Below are 15,451 nucleotides of genomic sequence, written 5' to 3'. Positions count from 1 at the left end.
CCTCATGGGTACGACAATTTTCCCTTTGCTTTTAACGAGAATGGGCAGGACAAGTGATGTCACGAAGTCCCTGATCATCAGTCTTTACAGCAAAGTCCTCTGCAGTGCCCCAAGAAGCGATGGGATGCAATACTTGTAATCATGATCGGTCTGTCGGATGGGGACGTTAATCTCATGTGTCAGTTGGTGCTGTCTTCGAGAAGAGCAGGCTGTGTGCCTGCCCCAGGTTCCACCCTTTCCTTTCTCTCATCATCTCCAACATGAACACATCACTGCATTGCACACACATCCCCTGTCCACCACACACTCACCACTATAGTCATCTACACATAACAGCTACACTTACACATGTGGCTCTCATACTTCAAGAAAGAAAGGTACCTGCACAAGGATGGGAAATCCTCTCTGAAACTGTCTTTCAGGGTCACCAGCCATTCGTGCGTATGAATTCACTTTCCTTTACAGCAGCCACTGACCAGATATCCACAGTTCATCTTCCAAGATGGCTGTGACTATGTCTGATGAAATGAAACTAATCAAGATCAAGGCTAGGAAAACAGTCTTCTGTGATGCATGGATTGAGTTACATTTAAACTTCTTGAGTTCTGTAACTCCTAGGTGACCTACTTCCGTTGCAGAGGGAGACAATTAAAGTCTCTGGGCCTCTTCATATGTTGGGACAGCTGAGGTTGGGGTGATACATTTCATACCCTTCACGCTGTGAAAAGTATTCGAGTCAGCGATAGTGGATGAAATGAAATCGCGATTTCAATGCATACTGATGGAATATTGCAACTGGGGCATCCACTTCAGTGTGGTAGACAGTTGACAGCTGCAGCTGTTAAACTTTTTCACACGAAAACAGCTGTAAATTAGTCCTCATTTAATAAACTGAAAATAACTCCACCTTATATGCACAAGCTCAGTGAAATTATTTCTTCTACTCACATAAGAGCTGGTTAGTAAATTCAGGGGAGGTATAGTCGACCTATAAGCTGAAAAGCGAGCAGCGCTAATGGTGGGAAAGGTGGCCTTTCCCAGAAGAACACAGCAGCTGTCTTACAGGATGACTAAGCATCAATTTCTCCTCCAGCAGTATAGAGCAGTGTGGCTCGATCCATATGTGTCCCTTGCTTTAGTGTTATTAGTAACTCATACTGTATCTGTATTCCATGTGGTGTTACCGCACTTTATGGAAAATAGAAATCCCCGCCTTTTGTATGTGTGTGCACTTTGTCACCAGTGATTTGTAAGACGGGCTGCAGAGGGTCGGTATTAACTTTGTGAAAAACCCTGTAGTTGCTTCTTGTGACATGGTGGGGTAGATAGAGCAGGGAATCGCCTGCTCCCTCTTCAGTTTGCAGACCTATAATGGAGGGTGCTTGATGATCAAATTCTGGTAATCTACCTACCCTTCGCATTTCTACTCTCCACCCTCCACATTGTCTCTCTGCCACCCGTCCGGAATATAATTTATCTCTTAATACGACTCTAACGTATTTAAACATGGTACATACATTTAATATTTGCACTTAGCTCACTTCATTTAACAGTAAACATCAATAAAATACTAGTTTTAACTGTCTGTGATTCTCCTATTTCCTGCAGTGTGTCAACTATTAGTTCTTAAAAAAAAAAAAATGAAACTTCGTTTTCTTTGTAGAACATGTTTAATTTTGTACTGGCAAACACCGAAAAAAAAATAAGCTGAGAGTGAATGCCTTGCTACCAGGTGTATTAGGTATGGATGTACCACCTGCTAGTGACATATGAAAATCTGTGCCGGACCAGGGCTCAAACCCAGCACAAATTTTCTTATGTCACTAATAGATAGTACATCCATACACAAAATGCTTGATGCCAATATATACTCGCACTCACCAAATTTATTTCGAACCGATTTCAGACAGCTGTCATGTGTTCTCCCAGACATGCAAGTTAGCATTTCCGCTAGAAGTTGCCATTTTCGAGTTGTTCAAGAGAAACGAAAAATAGTGACCCTCAAACGCCCCCCTCACCCCAATGCTCACACCCCACATATAGTGATCTTCAGTATGTTGTGTTTGGCGGTACTGCTCCCCACTGTACCACTGTACAAGAATTTACGAGTACACGAATTTTCTCCTCTAGTCCACCTTGTTTGGTCCTCGGCGACTGGGCAACAAGGCTTAAGTAGAAACTCCACAAGAACGAATCACAGTATGAGAACTAGAAATGAATATGATGTAGCAACAAGCAGAACTGTGTTCCAGGATTGTTTTCATATTACATGTAATAGGGCATGAAACGTTTAAGTGTCACTGTAAAAAGGCATAGTTCAGTCATTTGGAATGCAAAAGAAGAGCAGCTGTTCACCCAGTATCTTTGATGCAAGAACTGGGAAGTTATATACAGTACATTGTAGCGAATGGAAGGAAGCAGAAGCAGGTTGGAGAGTGATGAAAGAAGATAGCCTGCAGTGGATGTAGGATTCATTACGTCAGTGTCAAAAATATGTGGTGTTTCTCTAAAACTTTACTCTGAAATTTGTCCAAAAGTTTCGATCACAGGAAATTCAAGTGAATGTAGTAAGAGAATTTCTTTTCAGTCGTGAGTAAAGTGGAGGCACTGTTTCAGCTTATTTTCGGAAGATGCTCAACGATTTGTGCTTTTGAGCAGTAAAGTAAAGGTTTCAGACTGTGGCGGAAGTGGCCAACAGCAGTACAAGGCCTAGTGGGAGGAGTGCTACGGAATGATATGGACAGACTTATGAGAAGACTTCAACAGCCAGAAGCCAAGTTCAGTAATAACTGAGCACCGGAGCAATGGAAGAATGAGGTGGGCATTTTGTCACGAAACTGCGGAAACAGTGGACAACTGAAGACGATAACAGAAGATAAAATAGCAGGAGAAGTAATGGATAGTTGGAAGAAGAGGATGACAGGTGAAAAAATAAGGATGGCGCAGATAAAAGTTGCAACCTGTAAGTAAAAAGGAAAGAAACGAAGAGCTTACCCCTTATTTACAATGAAAAATACGGTGCAAAATACATTTATAGAAGATGCTGAAACAGACCCCTTCCAACATCAGTACACAGCTCCGAACGTCTAACCACATTCAGATACACCCTTTGTAAAAATTCGGATATCGATGCCGGTAACTTCACGGCTGATGTTGTCTTTCAGTTCCTGTGTTCTAAGCGGATTTTTTTCATAGACCTTGCACTTGAAGTGATCCCACAGAAAAAAAATCACACTTGTTATATCCGGCGAATGTGGTATCCATAAATGTTTGCTGACATTTCATTCCTCAGTGAATATATCTCAAATTCGTTCCAGGAATACCTTAGATGTGTGACATTTTGCCCCATCTTGCTGGAAGAATATTGTCTTCGATATTGAGTGAGCTGAGCACAAAATGCATAAAAAATGTCCATATATGCAATCATGTCGAGGGTAGCGTCAAAAATTATCGGTCCAATGATGTGCTTTCATGTTACATAAGATGTCTTCAGTCTTCGAAAATAACTCGTATGAATGGGAGAAACCTACACTTCATGTGACAAATTCGAGGTGCATGGTCAACAAAATAACTTTCTCGGATTGGGTGAAGTGAATGTTGTAGACTGGGTGGTCTATGTCAGGGTGGAATTGATTAGAACTACTGTATACATCCGAGCTGCAGCTGCTTGTTTTGCAGGGCATGGCGGCTGGCTGCGTTTGTTTCACTGTGCACCGTGGCTGTTGGCGGAAGTGGTCACTACGCATTGGCAACTAGAAGCTGCGGATTAGCTCAGCCTGTGACAGGTGATGAGGTGCAAATAATGCGCCCACCTGTTCTGATCTTGCCCAAGGGAGTGCGGGCTAGCAGAGTGAGCAGTGTGCTGGGTGAGTGGCGATATAAGCATACCTGTGTGCAGCGCGAGTGAATATTCAAAATGACAGGTGTTTGCGTTGGAGATATTGATAACAACAGAATTCGTTTCACTCCAATCATCTTCGGATGCCCTCCTTGGCTGGGGGCGGTGCATTCCAGCATACACGCCCATCCGTGACTAAGGCTGAAGCCGCAAAGGTAGTTTTCACCGAACTCCGTGCATTGACGCTGGCAGCACAACGCACGTACTCATCGGGATGAGCTAGTGTTTCAGAGATCTCCGATATCTCGCTATGGCAACTACTGCTATGGGCTGGATCATGTGTGCAATGTTCACTGCTTCTCAGTATATCACAGTTGACTCTGTCTTGCAGAGGGATTTGTTGTTGTTAGTATCCCATCACATGGTAGACCATTTCTCCTCCTTCCAAATTATATAGCGCTTTAAAAACCCAACTGCACCATCAGTTTGATCAGATTATTGTTTCCAACAGTTGTATTGCGAGCATGCATGCATTCAGTATGGGCAGACACGGTCCACACAGGTGCTAGTCTGTCTGCCAGGTGGTGTGGAAAGAGCTGCTTTGCAGTCAGTGGACGACACGCACCTCACGATAGCTGGTTTGTGTCATTGGTAGGACTTTTTTTTTCGGTAGACATGTTTAGTGGAAATATTGTGGTGAGGGTGGGTGTTTGTGGTCTCAAAATGTTCAAATATGTGTGAAATCCTGAGAGACCAAAGTACTGAGGCCATCGGTCTCTAGACTTACACACAACTTACACTAATTAATGCTAAGAACACACCCACCCATCCCTGAGCGAGGACTCGAATCTCTGGCAGGAGCGGTCGCGCAATCCGTGACATGGCGCCTCAAACCACGCGGCCACTCAGCGCAGCTTGTGGTCTCAAACGCTGGTGCGTACAAGACCTCGGATAAATTCACCACTATGATCTGTTTGTCCTGGAAATTTCGTTACTTGATTTGCATGATGTTTGCGTGTGACACTCAAACTTTGAAAATACGTTTTAAGGATCATCACACTCGTGTGGCCGACTTGGAGAGCTGACATATCCCGCTCTCGACCAAATTTTCTGCTGTCTGTCAGCTGTACACAACGCTCCATGCTGTGTACACTGGAACGCGGTCGGCTCCGTGTAACGATCTGTAGTGCTTTTATTCGTCCCATGACGACAGGACAATGGTTTCTTTCAATGCCGCATGTGCGCATTAATGGACGAATGTTGGCTGTCCACATTAATTTTTACGTCAATCTGATGATGCCACAAAACGGTGAAACGCGTCATTCCCTGCAAATAAAAAGGATTTTGCAACCGAGACTTCTGTGAATATACGATTCAACAAACAGTGTCTGGGGTTTATTTCCTGTAAAAATTCGTGAACATTTGAACATACGCAATGTTCAGCGCCCCAGTAGAAAAAATGGTTCAAATGGCTCTGAGCACTATGGGACTTAACATCTGAGGTCATCAGTCCCCTTGAACATAGAACTACTTACAGCTAATTAACATAAGGACATCACACACATCCATGCGCGAGGCAGGATTCGAACCTGCGACCGTAGCGGTTGCGCGGTTCCAGACTGAAGCGCCTAGAACCGCTCGGTGACTACGGCCGGCACCGCCCTAGTAGAGACTTACTGAAATGTAGTAGGATCCTCATTTCTAGCGAAATCAAGAGACGCTATATAGAAAAAAAGACCTTAATCTTTAACTTATAAAGCCTATTTTACAGCTGTGAGGTTTTTAACCTGTGATCTTTTAAATAATTTAGTTAAGATCCTTAATTATGTTTTATGTGAAGCTGGCCAATCGATCGCTCAAACACATGCTCAAAAGTTGCATAAGCTATCGCCCCAGTAAAAAGCGATACGCCTGCACAACAGAGCATTTTCCTTTTGGCGAGCGGGTGGTGGACCTAACTAAAATAGAGTTCAGTACACAAGAATTGCATCTGCCGAATAAAAAGTACTGCATTCTCCCGAAACGTAATCAAAAGACCACTACATTCCTAGTTGCGGATTTGAAAACGGCAGTTGTTGCCACCCCATGCTGTAAGGCCGACAAAGTAAAAACAAAGTGTAGGGCAAGCAAATTAATGCAAAGGGCTGCACGTAATTGTCGTAAATATAAGAAATGTCTTGCACTCCATACCATCAATGATAAACTAAGATCAGATGATGATATTATAATTCGAGCCAACAAATGTAATACTTCATTCGTTCTTTGTAAAGAAGACTACATAGCTAAATCCCTCTCTTTCTTCGAAGCTAATAACATTAAAGAAATAGACTTTTACCCAAATGAGGCATATGCTAAAGGATTAAAAACTTCTCTCGAGTCCAGCCCCAATATAGTAGGTCCTGATGGTGCCGAGAAGTCAAAAGTCATGAACGCTAAAGCCGCTACGTTACGTGCGCAAGTAAAGACTCATAAACCAGGCTACTGGATTCGCCCGATTTCTAACGAGGTAGGAAACTCACGAGCCGATTGCTAAATATTTACTGCTGTTGTTGCAACAAAACGTTGTTTCTGAAGAAAATTTTTAGTCCACTGTGTGACAAAACCTGTACCCCCCGACTGTGTTCTGCAGTCTTTAGATATTAAAAATCTATATACGAATATTCCCATCAATGGGAGTGTTACTGTTATTGAAAACAAGCTTCGTAGACAGCATCGGCTCACCAGTAGACGAAATCACTGAAACAATCACACTTCTTTAATTAATCCATGTCACTATTTTTCATTCAATAACGGGTTTCATGAGCAACATAAGGGCTTTACTGCCGATGTTTTTGTTAATCATTTATAAGGTGGTTCTCTTAAGGCCCCCACACGCGCTATGCTTGACAATCACGCTTGCGCAAGCGTGATTGTGCAAGCTTGCTTGACCGTGTGCAGGGCAGATTAGCGCAAGCATCAGGCTTGCACAAGCAGCTTGACGCTTGACCTGATTCCTATTACGCGTGATTGTGCGAGCCTCGAAGCGTGGCCGTGCTCGCTCGTGCGTGCCTAGAGTAGGGAGGCTTGAACAAGCACGCATCTGTCATTTGGACACAGACTGTGGAGAGGGTCGTTTATTTAGATATTGTGTCGTTTCCTTCTTCGTTCTGAAGTCGGATCGGGAAGTGTTGGAGGAATTTATTAGGTGCTACGAGAGACACCCATGTTTATGGAATATTATAACTAAAGAATATTACGGTAAACTGAAAAGAGACGCGGCATATGAGGTGCTTCTCACAAAGTACAAAGAAACAGAGCCATCAGCAACTAAAGATACTGTTATTAAGGCCGGCCCGTGTGGCCGAGCAGTTCTAGGCACTTCAGTCTGGCACCCCGCGACCGCTACGGTCGCAGGTTCGAATCCTGCCTCGGGCATGGATGTCTGTGATGTCCTTAGGTTAGTTAGGTTTAAGTAGTTCTTAAGTTCTAGGGGACTGATGACCTCAGATGTTAAGTCCCATAGTGCTCAGAGCATTTGAACCATTTGAACTTTTATTAAGAAAATTGATACATTACGAACGAATTACAGACGAGAAGAAAGGAAACGTGACAGCTGCAGCAGACGAGGTTTGCAGACCTGTTCTGTAGTACTTTGGTCTTTTCATATTTTTAAATCATCAGGAAACACCAAGATGCTCTTCGAGTAATTTACAAGGAATTGAGGTGAGTGAGATAGGTTGGTACTGGTATTTAGTTACAGTAGCACTGTTACAATCAAGATATATGCCTATGCTTTTATTTGTTTATACTATACTGCAATACCCATTGTTTTCTCTTACTTTTTTCTTTACTGCTAATGCACAAAATTATGTTGCCAAGGCGCTTGTCCTTCATTCACAAAGTACTTCATAAATTCCTCTCACACATGTTTAGCATCAAGTGGAATGTTTCATGCAGTAGACCTTTGCAATGGTAGCACATTAGAATCCTCTGTTGTTATCCATAAGACGTCACGAGGGACAAAAGATGCAGATACGTTTCCTCATTCATCCTGAGGTAATTATGCCAATCACGAGGATATATCTTCAATTGACTCGGTAAATTTATATGAGAATACGATTTTCGTTTTTGAAGCCACATATCGCGTTTCCTCTTGTTTTTTCCGTAAAACAAGCAAAAAGGCTGCAACAGCAAGCGCATCGTCGTCTGTGCTCGACATTTTCCAATGTAAACAAACTGATGCTTGTACGTACGTGCTTCAGTCGTGTGGAGGCGCGAGGAATTTGGGCACGCTTGAGCAAGCTCGCTTGTACAAGCGTGATTGTCAAGCATGCAGGAGCGTGTGTGTGGGGGGAGGGGGGGGGGAGGGGGAGGGGGGTCTTTAAGAACGATACAGTTAGATCCAAAGAGATTCTCTTCAATAGGTGGTACGTTGCTGACATTTTTATCATCTTTGGTGGTACTGTGGACGACGTCCCGTGTCTAGTTGAAGATTTTAACTCGCTACACTCTCAGATGGCCTTCACTCGTCAGTTAATGGATGACAACAAGATTCTCAATTACCTAGATCTACAATTACAACTAGAGAAATATAATGTTTAATTCGACATCTTTCAAAAGCCAACAACAAATGATTCCATTATTCATTTCTCTTCTTGTCATTCATATCGTCATAAGATGAGTTTCTTTAAATCAATGATTCTCCGCATTACAGAACTTCCCCTAAGTCTGTCTTCCACCAAGAAAGAATTAGGTAACCTTAAGCATACTGCTGTCAGCAGCGAATGCAACCCTAACATGATGCGTACCAACAAAAAACCAATCTTAATGAATCTAAACTTCCGTTAGGTTTATTACTCAAGAATACTAGATCTGTTAAAATCCCTTTTGTAGGCACCTAATCGTATGGCCTTGCGTATGTAATTAGGAAATAGTGTGGGACGTCGCCTTCCCGTCGACAAGCAAGGTCGAGCGTCGGTACATCTACAATGAAAAATCTACTAAAGTCCAATACACCGAATCCGGGGATTACAGAATACAGTGCGTCGACTGTGAAGCTTCATAAGTGGCCCAGATTGGTAGGAAGTTTCGAACCAGTATCAGTGAACATTTGTTTATCAAGCAAGGACAAATCATACAGAATTCGGCCTACGCAGAGCATATAAAATATGATGCAGTTTGTATGTGTTCCATACAGCCAGCAAAGGGAAAAGCCTGAATCTCTTAGAGGAAATTGAAATTCTGAAACACTCCGGTACAGGGAAAAGTACACTACTGGCCATTAAAATTGCTTCACCACGAAGATGACGTGCTACAGACGCGAAATTTAACCGACAGGAAGAAGATGCTGTGATATGCAAGTGATTAGCTTTTCAGAGCATTCACACGAGGTTGGCGCCGGTGGCGACACCTACAGCGTGCTGACATGAGGAAAGTTTCCAACCGATTTCTCATACACAATCTCATACACAAACAGCAGTTGACCGGCTTTGCCTGGTGAAATGTTGTTGTGATTCCTGGTGAAAGGAGGAGGAATGCGTACAATCACGTTTCCGACTTTGATAAAGGTCGGATTGTAGCCTATCGCGATTGCGGTTTATCGTATCGCGACATTGCTGCTCGCGTTAGTCGAGATCCAATGACTGTTAGCAGAATATGTAATCGGTGTGTTCAGATGGGTAATACGGAACGCCGTGCTGGATCCCAACGGCCTCGTATCACTAGCAGTCGAGATGACAGGCATCTTATCCGCATGGCTGTAACGGATCGTGCAGCCACGTCTCGATCCCTGAGTCAACAGATGGGGACGTTGCAAGACAACAACCATCTGCACGAACAGTTCGATGACGTTTGCAGCAGCATGGACTATCAGCTCGGAGACCGTGGCTGCAATTACCCTTGACGCTGCATCACAGAAAGGAGCGCCTGCGGTGGTGTACTCGACGAGGAACCTGGGTTCACGAATGGCAAAACTTCATTTTTTTTCATGAATCCAGGTTCTGTTTACAGCATCATGATAGTCGCATCCGTGTTTGGCGACATCGCGTTGAACGCACACTGGAAGCGTGTATTCGTCATCGCCATACTGGCGTATCACCCGGCGTGATGGTATGGGGTGCCATTGGTTACACGTCTCAGTCACCTCTTGTTCACATTGACGGCACTTTGAACAGTGGACGTTACATTTCAGATGTGTTACGACCCGTGGCTCTACCCTTCATTCGATCCCTGCAAAATGCTACGTTTCAGAAGGATAATGCACGACCGCATGTTGCAGGTACTGTACGGGCCTTTCTGAATACAGAAAATGTTCGACTGCTGCCCTGGCCAGCACATTCTCCAGATCTCTCACCAATTGAAAACGTCTGGACAACGGTGGCCGAGCAACTGGCTCGTCACAATACACCAGTCACTACTCTTGATGAACTGTGGTATCGTGTTGAAGCTGCATGGGCAGCTGCACCTGTACACGCCATCCCAGCTCTGTTTGACTCAATGCCCAGGCGTATAAAGGCCGTTATTACGACCAGAGGTGGTTGTTCTGGGTACTGATTTCTCAGGATCTATGCACCCAAATTGCGTGAAAATGTAATCACGTGTCAGTTCTAGTATAGTATATTTCTCCAAAAAATAGCCGTTTATCATCTGCATTTCTTCTTGGTGTAGCAATTTTAATGGCCAGTAGTGTATTTTACTGAACGATCAACTGGTTAGCAGAAACCGCTATTCCAGCCCACCAGCAGCTTTTGCTGTGAATGTGACACTACCTTTCTTTATTCCTTATCTCGTAACTGACCTTATCAGTCTGACTAATGTTTTAGCGTCATTTTAGTTTTACTGCTTGACAGGTTTCAAAAAATTTTACACTTTATACATTTCTTTTTACCGTTTCTAATTTTGTGTTTTTGGATCTATTTCATTAATATTCTTGCACTAAATTCATTTTTAATAATTCACTGTTTTACCTAATTTGCTTTTGCATATGTAATTTAGTTGTGCAGACGCTTTTTGTAAGCACGTTTGTTAGTCAACGCCATCTGCCTTTCATGTCTGGAACTACGGTCGTATAGTCTTGCCTCTACGGGCCTTTGTTTGTGTGACCGGGTTTGAGGGCTGACGTATGCTGTCCTCGATCGCATTATCTACTAGCTGTCAGCTGTACGCAAAACTCTCTGCTGTGTACGCCGGAAAGCGGTTGGTTCCGTGTTACGTAAGATTTCTTAATTTTTCTTGGTTTTGTCAGAGTTTTCCTGTCCAGCCGAAACTGTAGTTATACTTGGCATTGTATTCCCAGTTCCAGGTTTCACACTGCTTTTATTCATCCCATGACGAAAGGGCGATACTTCCTTAGAAAATTTAAACCTAAAGCCATATGTGGGCGTTAATGGACAAATGTTGGCTCTCCATATTAATTTTTATGTAAGTTCATGTTATGGTTAATTGTAAAGACGGCTTCACAATCTGGAAATTTGTCTCTGTATCCACATTTACTCTGCATATGCCTCACTGTTCTCATTTTTCACCCTTAGGTCATTCTGATGAGGCCCAAAAAGGGCAAAACGCGTCATTTCTCGTAAGTAAAAAAGATTTTGCAACCGAGACTGCCTTATTTTTCTTCAAGTTTTAGATATGTAATTTCTCTATTTTCCTATCTGTGTTTAGGCACCAGTGTGCTTCGAAAAGTGAGGAAAATGAAACATCAGAGCTTCAGCATCCCTGACTCCAGCAGTAACTGAGACCACTCAAGAGTTCCCACGCATGATCAGAATAAAAAACGCCGCAATTGTTTAAATATTCCATACTGCCTTGTCTACATCTACATCTACATTTATACTCCGCAAGCCACCCAACGGTGTGTGGCGGAGGGCACTTTACGTGCCACTGTCATTACCTCCCTTTCCTGTTCCAGTCGCGTATGGTTCGCGGGAAGAACGACTGTCTGAAAGCCTCCGTGCGCGCTCTAATCTCTCTAATTTTACATTCGTGATCTCTTCGGGAGGTATAAGTAGGGGGAAGCAATATATTCGATACCTCATCCAGAAACGCACCCTCTCGAAACCTGGCGAGCAAGCTACACCGCGATGCAGAGCGCCTCTCTTGCAGAGTCTGCCACTCGAGTTTGCTAAACATCTCCGTAACGCTATCACGGTTACCAAATAACCCTGTGACGAAACGCGCAGCTCTTCTTTGGATCTTCTCTATCTCCTCCGTCAAACCGATCTGGTACGGATCCCACACTGATGAGCAATACTCAAGTATAGGTCGAACGAGTGTTTTGTAAGCCACCCTCAAAATGTTTGAATGAACAATATTCCATACACTGCAGACAATTTCCCTACAAATTCTTCAAAATCAATAAATAAATAAACTATATTCTAAACACCACCTCGCATACTATAAATTGTTTAAATGAAGAATGTTCGATACATTGCCTTGTTTACGAGAAATTGTTTAATCAATATTCCATGCACTGCAGTCAATTTTCCACCAAACTCTTAGAATAAATAATACACAGTATTGTATCGCATAAATTGCTTAAATAAACAACATTCCATTGTCTAAATTGCTTAACAACATTCCATACACGGCAATCGATTTCCCGCCAAAAAGCCAATCAACTGAGTCTTTTGCCTGCCAATTTCCGGGTGGGGAATTGGAGGGGGAGAGATGGAGGGTTTCCCAGAGTGGAGCTGAAGACAGCAGCGAACGTAAGCTGCTGTAAACCCCAGGCGAGTGGACCGCGGCTTAGCGGGAGCCTCGAGGCCGAGGACAAGGAGAAGACACGGGGGCTCGCCCACAAAACGCGTGGCGGCGTGTAGGTGGTTCTCCCACCGGCCGGAGCTGAAGCTTCTGGAACAGTCTGGAAGCTTCTAGAAGCTTCGGTCGGTTGCAAAACTGAGATTGGTCGGCGCTCAGAAACGAACGCCTTCCAGCCCCCTGATTGGCCACGGACAATTAAAGGGGGGAAGAAAAAAGAACAGGAGCTACGAAAGGTGTCCGGACAGTTGCCACGCCGGACATTTGCCACGGTTATACCTGCTCCGAAGGGTTCGGACCCGTGTCTCTCCCCCCCCCCCTTCTCTCTCTCCCCCCCCCCCCCCCCTCCTCCTCCTCCTCACCCGGCCACCCAGTTTGCTTTCGAAGTTCCTAACGTGACCATCAGCATGGAAGTTATTACAACGAACAAGGGCAGGCCTCTTGCTGATTACAAAGGTTACGCGTATCTTAAACAGAGGGAATCTAAAGAGGGTGTTGTTACATGGATGTGTTTACCCCGAAAAGCGGATCATATGCAAGGGAAAGCTGCTTTCGAGGAACGCAGAAGTGTTGAGCGTATTAGAACATCTCTGTGGACCACCTGACGATGCAGCTCTGAAAGTGAGAAAGCAAGTGGAAAGAGCGATGAGAAGGTCTCGAGAAGGAACTACACAGTTATCGGAGATGTACGCGGATGAAATGGGAAATCTACATAATAAAACTTCCTGGCAGATTAAAACTGTGTGCCCGACCGAGACTCGAACTCGGGACCTTTGCCTTTGGCGGGCAAGTGCTCTACCAACTGAGCTACCGAAGCACGACTCACGCCCGGTACTCACAGCTTTACTTCTGCCAGTACCTCGTCTCCTACCTTCCAAACTTTACAGAAGCTCTCCTGCGAACCTTGCAGAACTAGCACTCCTGAAAGAAAGGATATTGCGGAGACATGGCTTAGCCATAATAAAGTTTACGACTTTGTTACAGTGATGCCTATTTCAGAATCTATGAAAAGAACCATGCGTCGTCGATGGAGTCAAGAGCGGGGGAACCAACAAGAGCCTAAGAACTCTTAGGGAATTGATCTTCATGAATATCTATTAAAAATAGGAGATGGCACTAGTTTTCTTCTGGAAGGCGATAGGTTAGATGTGAGAATAATTATTTTTAGTGGAAGCAAAGAAAGTTTAAAAACATGTTCCCATTTTTTTATGGATGGAACATTTAAGAGATGCAGCAAGCAGTTTGAACAGATCTACACCATACACGTAGACTTAGGAGGCCATATTAAAGAAACAAACATTCTTCCTACTGTGTTTGCACTGCTTCCTAATAAGAAGAAAGACACGTACGTTTGTCCGTTTCGTCTGATAAAACAGGCAGTTTCTGAGTGGTGTCCTAAACAAGTAAAGGTGGACTTTGAGGCAGCTCCGATATCGGCCATTCGTCAAGTTTCTCCCACAACTGAAATATAAAGAAGAGTTTATGGAGAAGAAATCGAGTTCTCGGTCTAACTGAGGAGTACCGCTAGAACGACGGTTTACGACTTCAAGTCAGTATGTGTGCAGCGCTGGCATTTGTAAAACCGGAGGAAGTAAGCAATGGATGGATTGAGATTCATGCAGAAGCTCCTGATAACGGAAGGTTCTCTCAATTTTTTGACTACTTTGTGGATAACTGGCTAGAGAATGAAGATATCGCAATAGAAATGTGGGACTGTTACGGTAAAAGGCACCGAACAACGAATGCTGTTGAAGGGTGGCACAACAAAATAAATAGTATTATTGGAAACCCTCAGCCTAGAATCAACTATTTGGTTGAGTGCTTGAAAAAGGAAGCAGAGCTCACAAACTGCATGTACATGAAATTGGAAATGAATCTTGAAGGTAAAAAGAGGAAGAAGAAGTACTTGAAGCTGGACGACAGGATAGAGAGAATCGTAAAGAATTATGAAGAGACGCAACATTAGGCCTTGCTTGAAAGCTATTGCCCATATTCAGAAACTGGACTAAAACACGTTAAAAATAAATAATGTATTAAGAAACTATGAAGACCACTGAGTCCTCGCACGTTACCGAGATAAAATTATTAAAACATTGAAGCAGCATTATCGGAGCTAATATTAAGTTGTAATTGTAACTAGAGTGTTCATTAGTTCAGCGTGTTTAGGCTGATTTTATACACGCCAGAATGGTAGATGGTCATTTATCATTTTCACCGAGCAAAGCCTGTGCGAAGTGTCATGAGAATCAGCCTTTAATGTAAAAATTAAAAAGTGTTTCAAGCCTCACAAAAGTATCCCTATTGTTGTCACGTGAAGATAACTTTTTTCTAGCTTCCAGTATTATGACCATACTATTAAATAATTGTGAGTTCTAAAATAATTTTCTGAACCTTCAGGATCGCAACTATCACCTAAAATATCATGGTTTGTTAAACTGATAGTATACGCTTTTGTAAAAGAAAATGGGAACTGAACCTTTGAATTGCACCTAAAATTGACATGCCAAAACTGATCTGATCCTAAGGTTGACAATTTTGGCACCTCAAATATTTTTATTTAAGTTTAGCTGCAAACATTTATAGTAGATGTAAATCAACTTAAGTACATTTAGATATAGTCCTTTAAAAATTAGAATTTCTTACTAAATTGTTGATTACCTTTAAACAGGTCAGTAAAAGCAAGGAGCTTACTACTGAAAATTAATTGTTACTAAAGAACATCAGAAACAACTGTATTAGACCTACTTTTCTTATACATTAGAGACTTTTTGATCATTTCCTCTCTCACTGACAATGTAATTTCAGTTGCTTTGTAACACCAGGGGTATTTACTTCTAAATTATGTATACAGCTGTTCTCATTTCGAATTCTGGAATA

At 43.0% G+C, this 15,451-nt stretch overlaps 1 non-coding gene across 1 annotated transcript; it reads right to left on the bottom strand.

The window, feature by feature from the left end:
* Window positions 1-13,317: 13,317 nt before the first annotated feature.
* Trnaw-cca (transfer RNA tryptophan (anticodon CCA)) lies at window positions 13,318-13,392 on the bottom strand. The gene has a single exon. It is a non-coding gene; the product is annotated as a tRNA-Trp (tRNA).
* Window positions 13,393-15,451: the final 2,059 nt, after the last annotated feature.

Source organism: Schistocerca serialis, chromosome 11 (assembly GCF_023864345.2).
Source record: "Schistocerca serialis cubense isolate TAMUIC-IGC-003099 chromosome 11, iqSchSeri2.2, whole genome shotgun sequence".
Taxonomy (NCBI): Eukaryota; Metazoa; Arthropoda; class Insecta; order Orthoptera; family Acrididae; genus Schistocerca; species Schistocerca serialis.
Note: the sequence above shows the minus strand (reverse complement) of the source record. Positions and strands in the feature narration are given on the sequence as shown.